The sequence below is a fragment of the Copadichromis virginalis genome, linkage group LG18, assembly GCF_057382275.1.
Source record: "Copadichromis virginalis isolate Kocher_CV1m ecotype Utaka linkage group LG18, C_Virginalis_male_GT1.1, whole genome shotgun sequence".
NCBI lineage: Eukaryota > Metazoa > Chordata > Actinopteri > Cichliformes > Cichlidae > Copadichromis > Copadichromis virginalis.
This window is the reverse complement of record NC_140635.1, coordinates 10,763,028-10,777,341: the sequence shown is the minus strand read 5'-3', so window position 1 is coordinate 10,777,341 and position 14,314 is coordinate 10,763,028. Positions and strand designations below refer to the sequence as shown.

The 14,314-nt window shown below is 39.9% G+C and overlaps 1 protein-coding gene across 1 annotated transcript in view; it reads right to left on the bottom strand.

Moving 5' to 3' along the window:
• The window catches only part of glis1a (GLIS family zinc finger 1a), a 67,538-nt gene extending 53,814 nt beyond the window's left edge, over positions 1 to 13,724 (bottom strand). The window contains exon 1 of the mRNA XM_085439390.1: positions 13,664 to 13,724. The gene's annotated coding sequence lies outside the window, so the exon portion shown is untranslated. The remainder of the gene's footprint in view (positions 1 to 13,663) is intronic.
• Between the last annotated feature and the right edge of the window lie 590 nt (positions 13,725 to 14,314).

Here is a 14,314-nt window from a genome sequence, read left to right as displayed (position 1 = left end):
TCAACAAGCAAGACATAATTAAGTGATTTTCCTTAAAGCTGCGATATATCCGACTTGGCGCACAACATATGGAAGTATCGGCAGAAGTAAGCAAACACTAATACTTTATACTTGCAACTCTGCAATAAAAAAAACCCCTCAAAGTTATTACACTGGGTTCAAGTTACACTCACACACAGTAGCTATTAATAGCAATTTATTATGGGTCTCCTCTGTGACCAAAACATATCCAAGTGCAACGCGAGAATGTGAAAAGACAGCAGAAATCTGCAGTGATGAGTGAGAATCAGCAGCACAAGTGGACTGGCAGCCAACAATCCAGAGTTTCCTAATGACATGAACACAGCATTATATTATCATGCAATTCCTGTTTGACGCAAGACCTTAAGCAATCTGTAAATTTTTTCTTAGGCAAGTGTTGAGATATGCCATTTCAGCTCTCAGCATCTGCGACACCAATTCACATTTCATTTTTCTTCCTTTGCTTTTAAACTCAAACCATAAAAAAATATGTGGGTCTCTGCCTTTCCCTCCATCACCGCTCACCTATGCTGCTCCGGCCTCCCCTCTTGGCAAACCTAAACCTTTACAAGCAGGTGTGGATCTGTGAGAAACTTTGTTTTAGTGCAGATGGCAGGAAATTCCAGTGAAATGACAGCGGCTCAGTCTAAACCACAAGTTGTTGTGAGCAGCACTCATGGACCAGATAGAGCAGGGCCAGCAGCAGCAGTGCCTATGGACCAAACTTGGACTCCTGGCCTGCCAGCGCCTTGAAATATGAGCAGCTTCACGAGGCGTCTGTTAAAACTCTTCTGCAATGGACTTATTCCTGGTATGGTGGGTACTGACTGACTCCAGTGTGTCTTTCCAAACAAATTTTGGGTGGTATTTGGTCTGAGCAACCCTGTGAAAACAGATTATGTTTTACATCTAGTGGTTTATTGTAGCCGATGTTTGGTGAACCATCAGTATTTCAGCCAGTAGATCAGTCAGGGCAGCATCAAGCAACACTTTCCAGCTTTTCATGCAGGGCTCCTCCACATGATGTCATGGGAGAATTAGCGAGTGAAGAAGCCGCACATCCAACACTACAAAGCCGGGAATTTAAAGTTTGTTTTTATATAAATCTTGTTACATTGACTATATTGTTAATAATGTAATCTATTACAGTTAGCTGAATAAACAGTTTGACAAAGTTATGCGGTCGTGTTTAGGACAGCCTCAGTTTCACTGGCATCTTCTTGTCCTTGAACACTTTAGTTTCCCTTTCAGTGGCTTTAACGTTGGTAAAATCAGCCAATTCATCAGTGACTGACAGTGTCAGCGTGTTCCAGCTGTTCATTGCACTGATATGATAATTACACAGAGGTTTTCTGGAGTGCCACATTTGCCTCATATGATTTATATTTTTGCATGAGATATCCCACTTGATCCACACCAAATTTTCTGTTTTTTGGGTTGTTTTTTGTTTTTTTAATCCTGTCATCAAGTGGAAATATTCAACATGTTTTCCACAAAGTTTTAGCCCGACAAATTTTGTATCTTTGGAAATGTTGGAATGTGAAGAACAATTTAAAATGTTGTATTTTTTCTGCCTTGGGACAAATTTCACCACAAGCTTCTTATATTGTTAACTCAATGCAATCAGTCATTCAGCACCTCATGTATCAACTGAAGGTGTTCCTGAGATTTATTTTTCTTTGCTGTAGGAATCTGACAAACTTTCCATTAACATGTAAAACGTTCCTTGTGCTGCCATGTAGTTGATATTTTTTTAAAAGCAGCAAAGTACGTGAACTTTAAAATGGGACTTATTATTCTCATTTCCAACTTCACAGTTCAAAATAATCCTTGATTTTTGTATTTTATTGGATGTTGGCACAGCCCCTCAGTTCATCCACTCTCTCAAATAAGTTGTTGTACTGATCAGAAGGTTGGTGGTTTGATCCCCCACCACTCTCCAATGCACCCATTGGACTATAAATGTGTGTGAATGTTAGATAGAAAGCACTTAAGCATTAAAAAAGTGCCTGTGTGTATGAGGTGTAGAGTAGAACAGCAGTATGTAAGATCGAGTCCATTTACCATCTGATATCAGTGACAGTAGCCAACAGCACAAATGTTGTTTCCTGCAAGATGTAACCTTTCATAGAAAGTTGAGTTTTTTCCCCCCTATATCATCATACATATAATTCGCTCAAATTACCTTAAAATATTGTGATATAATTTTGAAGCTGTATCACCCACCTCTACACTGAATTACAGTTCAAGTTACATTTCACTGTAATTCTGCATGCTTTGTAGCTGTGCATGGCTATTTTATCTAACATGTGCTATCAAAATTATATTTAAATATACTCTGACACCAGATACTTTTGCCCAGTACATGCTTCTGTGTGTGTGTGTGTGTGTGTGTGTGTGTGTGTGTGTGTGTGTGTGTGTGTGTGTGTGTGTGTGTGTGTGAGAAAAACAAATAAAGTGAATACAGAAGTTGTAGGAATAATGAGCAATAAATCGTAGTGTGAGCTAGGAAAACATACACAATCAATAAAAGGAAGGAAGTCAGAAGTGTTTACAGCTGTTTAAAATGGCAACACTAAGACAGAATGAAAAGACATGAATCATAAAATGAAGAAAGCCACAATGGAGACATCCAGAGATAATGGTGAATTTTCTGGAAGAGAATCATAGTGTTGCGCTTCATTGTTCGCATTGAAAATGACAGAAATAATTGCGTAACATCTGAAAGAGAGCTGAGAGAGAAGCCGGGTTTATTTCTTAGCTCCGCACAGCTTGCTAATCACAGCGTGATTATCAGCTTCAGAAAGTTACAGAAATGGCAGGAAACGAGCAACTTTGATTAGATGTCGGTAAGGTCCATGTGTGCGAAACCATTTGAAACTATACACAGCCTCACTGTGGAGGTAAGGGTTTAATGACCTTCTACCTTTATCAGACCTAACACAGAGGTGATGGTCTTAAGCCTTAGAGTGGAAGCTTCACACAGTAATTACAATATGTGGAGAAAATAGAACTTTCTCAGTTGCATCAAAGAAAGAAATGCATGCATGCGTCTACTTCCACATATGGAAGTGAACGTATTACTGAGTACACTGTTAGAACAACAACAACTTTCCCCAAAGGAGTGAAAGTTTGAGTCATATCTCTCTACCTTATTCACTCTCTTGCACTTGGATGCTGAGGAGTGAATATGGCACAGTCACGCAAGAAAGGGGGGAGGAAAAAAAAGCACATCAAAATACTCATTAAAGTAATGCTTTTAACAAGTTCCAGGACACAATCTTAACTGTACTCTGAGTATTCATTTCAAAACAACTCTCACCAACCCTCTTCTTTGTAAGCATCAGTGAAAACTCATGTTTTACTTCAACATTTCTCCCTGCAGTTCCAGCAGACCCTACGCCACCTTTGAAACACTCCTTTTTTCTTTCTTTAAAAAAATAAAAATAAAAAATAAACACAGAAATGTAAATTGATTTCCTTCTGGGAGTAGATGAAAGCTGCATATGTCGCTCTGCAGATTCTTCAAGCCATCATTAATTTTGACAGATCTCTTTAATTTAACTGCTATATTTGTTATGCTTGTATGTTAGTCTTAGGAGGTTCCCAGTAATAATATTTGAACTTTATTGCAACAACTCCCTCTGCATTGAGTCTGTTACTCTCTTTAGTGCACACGTCCCAACACAAACTAATGCAAAAAACAGCACATGATGTTGCTACTGGCAGTGGCTACATGCTCTGTAAGAAGTATACTTTTAACTTAACATAATAATTTTGTCATTTTTCTAGGACAGTTCCTCTTTGTTGCCGAGTTATTTACCAATCTGTTTGCTGGCACATTGTTTATTGCTGCTGCATTGATTTAATCACTTTCTGCTCTGCTCTCTTGCTGCTTCTGCTCCAACCTCCTGCTGAAGACCCCATGGGAAATAAACCAATTAGCTTTATTTTGTTATCCTTTATGAATGTGTGTTCATCTTCAAAACTGTACTGTAACAAAAGACAACAGAGCTTTAAAATATGGGACATGTTCTTAATATACCCTAAACTGCACTTGCTGATATTTTTTTCATATGTAAAAATGGAAGAGGTCTCCCACAGAGGATTACTGCCAGCTCTGCCTTTACCCAACAGCTTTGATCAGTTAGATCAATCATTGTTTTGGTTTTACGGCCTACGGATGTATTATTTTGGTTTACTTTGACCACCACGCATGGCTTTTTATTCAGTATGAAGCCCTAAAAATACACTAAACACCACCTGCTAAGGACCAAAAGAGAGCCAGAAATAGATTAGATCTGAACACAGTGGACCATTAACCAGACCAAAGGCCAGACATTTCCCTCAAAGTTGGTGAAGACCAAAAGCGGAGCTAGAAGGAGTTAAAAAGGAACTAACCAGTCACTGTGCTAGGTATGCCAATTTAATTCCTCATTAATTCTATTCATAATTCATTCTAATCAGACAATTAAGCAGCTCAATGCATTTAGGCATGAACACATGCTCAAGACAAACTCATGAAGTTCAAACCGAGCATCAAACCGAGGAAGAAGGGTGATTTCAGTGAGTTTGAACGTGACAGGATTGTTGGTGGCAGACAGGCTGGTCTGTGCGTTTCAGAAACTGCTGGTCTTTGGGGATTTTCCCACATAGTCAGCTCTAGGTTTTACAAAGAAGGGTCCAAAAAAGAAAAAAAATATCCAGTGAGCAGCAGTTCTGAGTGAGAATGCTTTGTTGATGTCAGAGGAGAATAGGCACAGTCTTTCAGGTTGTTAGAAACGCAACAGTAACTCAAATAAATTCTTTACAACCAAGGTATGCAAAAGATCACCTCTGAATGCACAACATGTCAAACCTGCATATAAGCTGCAGCAGCAGAAGACCACACCAGAGCAAAATTGGACAACAAAAGACTAAAAAAACATTCCCTCATCTGATAAGTCTCAATTTCTGAGGCAAAATTCAGATGGTAGGGTCAGAATTAGGTCCCAACAACATGAACGCATGGGTCTATTCCACCTTGTAGCAATAGTGCAGGTTGGTGGTGAGGGTATAATGATGTGGGGGGTATTTTCTGGGGGGCCCTTAGTACCAGCTGAGCATCGTTTAAACACTGCAGCTTAAGGCTGGGTGATATATCGAGTTTTAAATATATCGCTATATTTTTATACGAGATATCAGATGTGACAATATCGTTTATATTGATATAGTCTATGTTACCTTATAATTATACTTGTGGAGCCGCAAGTTTGCCTCTTTTTCGTCCACTTTTGTCTCTACGCAACGTTACTCTGCCTCGCCTCTCCTTCACTGAACACAACTCCCCCTCCCCCATCGCTTCACCTGCAGGCAACGAAAAGATGGACACGGCAGCTATCAAAGAGGAGCTGGTTGGTAAAAAGAAAACATTTGGAGATTACCATTTTAGTGTGGCCAGCGTTATCTTACTGCGGTTAGCTCATTAACGCATTGACGCCGTGCAGCCCCACGCACGGGGCGTTCCGCAGTAACTCGTTAACGGAGATTTTCCGCGTTAATGCAGTTTTGGCGTTAACGTCGTTTTAACAAGATTAATGCTGACAGCACTAATTATTATTACTATTATTTGGAGTGTCAGATGAGCAGCAGAATAATGTATTCTGTTGAGAATGTCGCCTTATGTATAAATTCTGGTTGTGCTTACTGATCGCAAACCGATTTAATGTGCTACACTGTGCTCAGAAATCTGTCAAAAAATGTTTTAGTACGACTTTGGTAAACTACGGAGCTGCACCGCTTGATGGATTGTTGGAGCATTACGGCTACCGTAGTCAGGAGCCTCGCGGAGTGATACGTACTGTGCTTCAACGTAATATTACTGTATTTTGTGTGTATAATGACCAGAAATGGCTCCTGTTAAGAGACATGGTTACAAAGCGGATTTCAAACTCCCGGCTGTCAGTCACGCAGTAGAACTTGGGAACAGAGCAGCTGTGAAATCTGTGTCTTTGTTATTATGCTCAGCGTCTTTTACTTTACATTTTGACTGCACAATTGTGAGCTTTTTGTTATGCACAAAAACAACATTGTTTTATTTTATTTATAGAGCATTATTATTTAATAAATGCTGATAATTTATTTCTGAGTAATTTTTCATGTACATCTACGCTGTATGTTAGTAAAAGTGCCTGTGTGACATCTGGGACACAGCTTTGACTAAGAACTCTCTTTCTGTTCTTACTTTATGGCTTAAAAAAAAATATATCGAGATATATATCGTATATCACCATCCAACTAAAGAATATCGAGATATGAATTTTGGACCATATCGCCCAGCCCTACCGCAGCCTACCTGATTATTGCTGCTGACCACGTCCAATCCTTTTAACGAACCCATCTTCTGTTGACTGTTTACATTAGGATAATGCATGACGTCACAAAGTCCAAATCATGTCACAAAGATCATTGTACTAAAAATGCCTCCACAATCCAATAGAGCACCTTAACTAAGTCTGCTCTCAGATTGGGACATGCTAGCTTTTCCTGGCAGGACTTTTTGATGACGTTTCTCCTCAACTTTTTACTGGTTCGACGCCGATGGAAGCTTATTTCCACCACTGAGAAGAGAAAAAAAATAGGCTGCTGCCCCCATGATAATGGGTTTTGATAACGGGCGACCGTGGCTCAGGGGGTTTGGAATCGCATCTGTAACCGGAAGGTCGCCGGTTCGATCCCTGGGCTCTCTGTCCTGGTCGTTGTGTCCTTGGGCAAGACACTTTACTCTACTTGCCTACTGGTGTTGGCCAGAGGGGCCGATGGCGCGATATGGCAGCCTCGCTTCTGTCAGTCTGCCCCAGGGCAGCTGTGGCTACAACTGTAGCTTGCCTCCACCAGTGTATGAATGTGAGAGTGAATGAATAGTGGTATTGTAAAGCGCTTTGGGTGCCTTGAAAAGCGCTTTATAAATCCAATCCATTATTATTATTATTTTCTCAGACGTTTGACTTTGTAAGACAAACTTTTCAGATAATTAACTGAAATTTTTACTTCTGGATGGCAAAAAGAAAAACATTTCAGTTTCCACGGAAATATAGCTAGTAATAATTTCTTACTCTACTTGTGTTTTTAAATGGTAGCTTAAAAAGCTACTGGGTGCATTATTGCCACCTTTTAACTTTAGTAATATGTGAAGCCTAGATTATACTCTGTTGTGGACATGGACAGCTGGAGACTCGATGGCACATCAGTCTTTGAAGTCCACTTGAAGTTTGCTGCCTGGGTGCAACCATAGTTGGTGCACTGTGATGTACATTCTGCGCGGACCACCAACCCACCAACTCCAACTATCTCCAAACTCCAAAATTTACATGACTGGGACCCCAGTGGACTATATAGACCACAGCAGACTCATAGATATGGAAAGCATAAACCCTGCTTTACAGCTTACCAGCTGCTGAGGGGGAAAGGGTTGTACCTGTATCAGTATCTCTTGTACGCCACTACATTTACACTATTTGCTTTATAATAAACCATATTTAAATACTGGGGACCAAATGAATAAAAAAAAAAAAGCTTTAATACACAATCCAGTATAGTGTCGAAAGTGATTAAGGCATCGTTTGAGATCATTCACTGTTGCTTTATCTCTTGTTCAAACATTGACATCTAATGCATTTAAATATTTAAGGTATCCAAGTTTCAATCAAGTCCAACACAAAATCAACAAAGCCCAAGGAGGAGCCTTTCCCTGCAACACAATTTGGATTCATTTCTAAACCAGAGACACTGCACACATTTAATACATCTGTTTTCATGTGCTGTGAAAATAACCTTGAGCATGAATCTGGGATTTATAATTGTCATTTACAGATAAAGTACCCTCCTTGTATTAACTGGAACTCCTATAATCCCACTAATTCACTGGACTGCGCAAAGAAGAAAAGTTCTGGGAGTTGAAATAATTTCCCAAGTAAACATGATTTAAAAAGACATTAGCCCGCAGTTAATAAACACCAGAAACAATGTTGAAACAGTTACCTCGGATACTTGAAGCGAGTTGTATTACCCAGCTGTGTCACCCTCGGGTGTTGCAAAAGAGAACGCACCTCTGGCCAGGAATAATATTTCTGAACGAAACCAAAATGACTCTGTGCTTTTAGGGCAATAACTGTTAATGTCCGTGAAAGGTATGCAGGGGTTGGGCAGCTGAGAAACACAAGTGACGACCCATTTCATCAACATGCTCTGTCATAAAACAACAGCTCGAACTAGCATGAGATCGGATGTGACAAATTCAGACTCCAGGCTGTTTTTTCAAAGATGTGGAAACAAATATTTATGTATGAAAAAGCAAATTAAATTCTTGCCTAACACTAATTCATCCCATATGACCCAGGGTTCGCTGCAGCTTTGAACTCTTAATTAAATACATTAGGTCATCCTTCCCTACGTAATGTAAACACAAGTATTAAGAGGTCTTTCGAAACAAAGCGTATGACTTTGAAAGACCTCTAATGGCCACCAGAGGGAATAGCATTAGCCTTTTTTTTTCCCCAGCCAAAATCTGATCAGATTTTAGACAAATTTGAATCAGCAGGTTTTTCCCATCAGCTGGTTTTACACAAATTTAGAGAAGTGGGTGGAATATTAGATGATCAAAGGAGGAGCAGTAACTGACTGCATTACAACAAACTTATTTCAAGAATTTATTTGCGTTTACAGTTTTGAGGAGATTTTCAAGATCATTTGGGGAAAATGCCACATTAAAAGCAGCTTTGCACAATTTTGGCAACACTCTCCTAGATTGGTTTTCAATTATCTACGTTTTTTTAGCGATTGCCATTTTTCCAGTTGCTGCTTTTAGTTGTTGTGTTTATGTTTAATGTACTTTAGTACTGTTTGTATTAAAATGTTGCATCTTAAAAAGATAAACAAGGACGCATTCTGAATATTAGCTATACATCTTCTGACTTGGCTCAGAAATCAACAGCAGCACATCAGATAAACGAAACGTCAGATAAATAAGTAAACAAACATGCATGAATGCAACTTTTTCCAGTTCTGATACAACACTGACACCTTGACTGAGGGTTCAGTAAGACACACTATGTTACCATAAATGCAATAAAAGCTTCTCTAAAGCGTCAAACCAAACATAGCAATAGTGAAAGTTAGCAAGAGAGCGAAACTAACAAGGAAAGATTTGTCAGTGGAACTTTTCAGTTGTGTCAATTCACTTGACCTTACTTAGCTGACTTAACAGCTTGAGGTTAAATCCCAAAGTGCTGCAAACATACAAATAAAAGCTGTTGCTATAACAAGTGTGAAATAGCTCCAAACTAGCTGCTAGTTTCTACCATGTTGTAGCAGTGGTGTGGGAAGAGTGAAGGAGTAAAACACAGGACGTAATTAAACAGGTCCTGTTTTAAAGCAAGGGATCCGCTAAGTCCATTCTTGTGTTGGAGAACAGACACACAGGACACACAGGACTTAGTGTTTTGAGTTAAGATGGGACTAATGTGAGCTCACCTGGAAATCTACACACCTTTATATAAATAAAGGCTAAAGAACAAGAGTAGATCAACATCGGATCTTAATCCAAAGGCTAGATCGGTGAATCCCCTGTTGGAAAATCTGTCAGTGATGAACTTTTGAAACTGGCTGAGAACAATAAGGATGTCAAAGACGCAATCTAAAATCGTTAATGCATTTTTGCTTTGGGGAACCTTTTTCTTGCCTTTAACATTTTTTTTTTTTAATATAAAAGGTCAGAAAATAGTAAAGATTGCATCAATATTTCCTGAATCCAAGAGCATCAGTTTCATTCTAAATCTAAGGGCAAAAAAAGAAAAGAAAATACAAAACTGATGGTGACAGCATTAATGACATGACATGAAGAATTGCCCAAGACTTCTGAAAATAATGATGTGTTGTAATTAATAAGTTGTTTTTCCAGTGCATTAATCTCTGCTTTAGGTCTAACATTTAAAACAGCAGCATGAAGTCAGATATTATCACTAAAAAAGACAGCGAGCAAAGATAAGAACTCAAGTAATATATTTAAGAGAAAACTGTATTCTTTTTAAAAAAACAAACCTTGCTGCATTATTAAACATCAAAAACCTGCAAATAAGTAATCTCCCTAACAAACGGAAAAACGAACCGAACCAATTCCATAACCCATTCAGCAGAGGTAATTAATGATGCCGCTAAACAATTCATTAACCGACATATTTTTCCAACTACAAAGCTTGTTGGTCTCTCAGTTCCTAAGGGAAATGATAACATTTCAATATACACTGGGGATCAGAGGGGGCTTCTCAGGAACTGGGTTACAGCCATGTTGTAACCCAACATAGCTGGACTGGCCATCGGGCATACCGGGCCGATGGTGATTTTTCGTTTTTTTTCCCGTAACGGTATAAACACTGAAAGGTGGCGGATTGGCCAGATGAAGGGAGATGTGTAAAAATAACTCAGTTGTTTGGTGGTGGCTATTGCGGAGCTTCTACATTAGCAAGTGGTGGAGGCCAGCAGATACAACACGCTGGCAGGTGGATGACGGAAAGGCAGGAGGAGCAGAGACCCAAGGCGGTGAACTGAACTTTAGGTAAGAAGTTATGACCTGCAGTCTATCTGGGTCAGATATAAACCAAGTTTAGGTGGAGTTTATTTTCGTTATGCTGACTTTTCACAGTCAGTTACAATAGCTCGTACGGCGTACTAGCTAGCATGATGGAGTTTCTATACAGCTGGGCGGGTGCTATGATGTTATTGATGTTGAACTTGTTTTATCTTATTTTATTTATAAGGTTAATTATTAGAGTTTCCAACCGTCCTGTAAAAAACGGAATCGTCTCGTATTCAGAGAAAATATTGCGCGTTTCGTATTGAGGTGAAAAGGAGCACAGTTTGTCCCGGACTTCAGCTACAATGAAAAAGACACAAAGCTGGAGTTATTCTGTCTTTGCTGCACAGCTGCCTCTTCTTCTCTCATTCTCTCCCCTCCCTCTCCTGTTTCTACTTCAATAATGAAACTGATCAATGATCAGCTGATCGGCTTTTCTCTCATTTGTTTATTGCCCACTTTGCGCCAGAAAGAAGAAACCAGCGGATGTCGCACTAAACAACAGCAGCACGTTTAAGCTTGATCAGCTGTTGTTAGAATTTATTTATTATTCATTTCTAGTATCAGCTGATGTTTGCTGGAGCCACAGCTGTAAAAGCTGCTGGTCATGATGTCGGTTTGGTTATCTGGTGAGAGGGAAACATGAAGATGAAACCAGGAGATGTCCTTACTGAATCATCAGAGCTGAACAGGTGATAGAGAAACAGGTTTACCTTTTAGGTGACATGAATGAGTTGAAGGGAAGTTATGAACTGTTTCTGAGAGACAAATAACACCAGGATCCTTTTTATATGTAGCTGACAGCTGGTAACTGTGCAGGGGAAAGTTGTATTCTTTCTCACCTGTCTTTCTATCTCCTTTCACTTTTTAAAGGTTGCCATGTTAGAAAAAATATTTTGCCCTGCCATGCTGTTTATTGATGTGGCAAATGAATGGTTTATGAAAATATATCTAAATCTGTCATCAGTAATCAGTAATGTCATGGTCGGCTGTGTGGCAGGCAGGCAGGAGTGGTGGACCCAAAATGCAGGATTCTCAGGACACGAGGTTTAGACAGAAAATGCAGCTTTATTGCTGGAGCAGAACATCAAGATAAAATAAAACTCACAAAAGCAAACAAAACTCTAAACAGAGATGCAGGAGGACTGGAAATCCTAAACACGCAGCAAGTGAGGGTGAACAGACGTTAACAATGCGACACCGAGTAGGGGAAGACACAGACACTAAATACAAGAGGTGAACGGAGCAAAGAGGAAACAGCTGGGAGACACGGCTGACGTTGATTACACTGACGAGACAGGGAGAGCACAAAGCTGAACGCACTGACAAAGGACACAGACCTACAAAATAAGACAGGAAGCACACGCCAGACAGAGACAGACTCGTAAACAGGCATAATGACGTCATGGACAAACAGAGGGACATACGGGCAGAGAAGACTAAGCACGGGCAACCTAAACCAAACATAAGGGCAAGATAACAAAACCTAAACCAGACATAATCATCATCGTCATCAACAGATAACTAAAGAATCAGAATATAATTGTAATCAAAACAGTATCACCAGAGAATAACCAATCCATAATGCAAAAATAAACCAAAACACAAGAAACTCAAAATGCTGGGTCGACCCGACCCAGGACCGTGACAAGTAATGATCATGTCTCACTTCTAGTCTCCTCTGTCTTAATTTCAGGTTTTCACCATGTGTTCTAGATAGTTTAGGAGGTTAACTCGACCAAGCAGTCTACTTTCGGGTACAGTTTAGAATACCAGAATAGGGAGGATGGTGTAGGTTTAAGTTTATTAGACTGATACATATATACCAACAAGACAGTGTACATCACTGTGACAACAGCGTTTGTTTTCATTCAAAGGCTTTATGGTTTTTCCTATAATACCTGGTGGGCCAGTCTCTAGTCAAAATGCCCGGGCTGATTTTTTGTCCCAGTCCAGCCCTGTAACCCAATGACACATTTTGAATCTGCCGTTTACATTTTGAAAGCGGCAATAGTAAAACAATCCACTAAAACTGAAATGTTATTGTTATTTTCTCTCCCCGGTGAGAAGTTGAGGCGAACATACAGCACAACTGTCAGGCCAAACAAATACTTTAGGTAGAAACAAACCTTGGCTTGCTGCTGATTTCCCGCTCGTAGCACCATGGTCCATGTGAGAACTTGAACAAACAATCTGAGCATCTGGTGAAATAATCTGTGAGTCATCGGTGTTGACCAACAACCTGATCAACCTCCCAAAAGCATATTAAAGTAACTTAGTGGTTTCTGAAAAAGCCAAAAATCTTGTTTATTGCTCCTTTAAGAGTCACATATATAACATTAAATTAAGTTAATAAATTATCAGTGATTCCCCACCTCAATGTACATCTCAAAACCATCAATTCCCAGCACAAGCTGCATGTCAGTGACACCATAAGACTAATGATTAAAACAAGCCTCCTCATCGGTTTGCCTCTCAGTAAGCCAGATTTCCACCCCCTGCGCAGCACTTTTCATTCCAGCTACATTACATAAATCAGCAGACTGCAGAGGAGTGGAAAGGAAAAGTCCCATAAGTAACAGGAGGGAAACTATCACAGGGAACCATTTGGGCATGAGCTCACTATAGTGTATAGCTCTTAATTGCCTTACTCAAATGCTTGTTGCACAATCAGAATACGTTCTTGTGTAATCCAAGATACGGAGGTAAGATTAGACCTGATAATAACATTTCTTGAGGACAGCGTGGAACTATTTTCTTCCACCCAGCGATGATTTTCCTCACTTATCATAAAACTCCTGACAGGTCACTGTACATTTGCATCCATCATACATCAGCTGGAGTCCATTTACAGAAACTCTTAGTTTTCTGGGGTTTTTTTTTTTTTTTTTTGGGTGGTGGGGGCTTCGTTAGGAGAAAACACATCATATTGTTTCAAACGTGCTAACGCGTTAAACTCCATGACAGCGAAAAAAATCGTGAAAAAAACTTCATAAAAGTGCAGTAAAGTCACATCAGGCCAGCTGTTCTTACCGTGTGGTGTCCCCTCATCAGCTTGTTGTCAGTAGGTCTTTGCCTCGCGCTGACTGCACGCGGATTGTACTTCCCACTGTCACTGCAGAGCTGTCGGCTCAAGAGCTGCAGCTGCCTAGCTGCCCGCGCGCGCACGCACGAACTCTCTCCCCTCGACGTGAGCTAATATACGTTCATCTGTAAGCATCTGTTACTGCTTTTAAAGCTCTTTCATAATGCTGCATATGAAGCGCTCGTTGAGTCTTAACAGTGAGCAACGAAGTAAAAAAAAAAAAAAAAGTTTAAAAAAAACGACTTAGACCAGGGGCGTGTCCAGAGGGGGGATATGTGGTGAGTCTAAATATGATTGGCCCCCAATCCGAGTTAGAGGGAAAATATTAATAAAACAGAGAAACGTTGAAGTGCTTTCATTTTATGTTGTCCTTGCAGCCAGTATGTATGGAAGCTATGGAAGGACTGATTCTTATATAGCGCTTTTCTACTCTCCCAGAGTACTCAAAGCGCTCTATATAACATGCCACATTCACCCAATCACACAAGCACTTTCTCTGTACTTAATGCTTTCTAACTACATTCACACACATTCATACTCCGATGGATGCATCGGAGAGCAACTTGGGCTTGACATGCAGACTAGAGGAGCCAAGGATC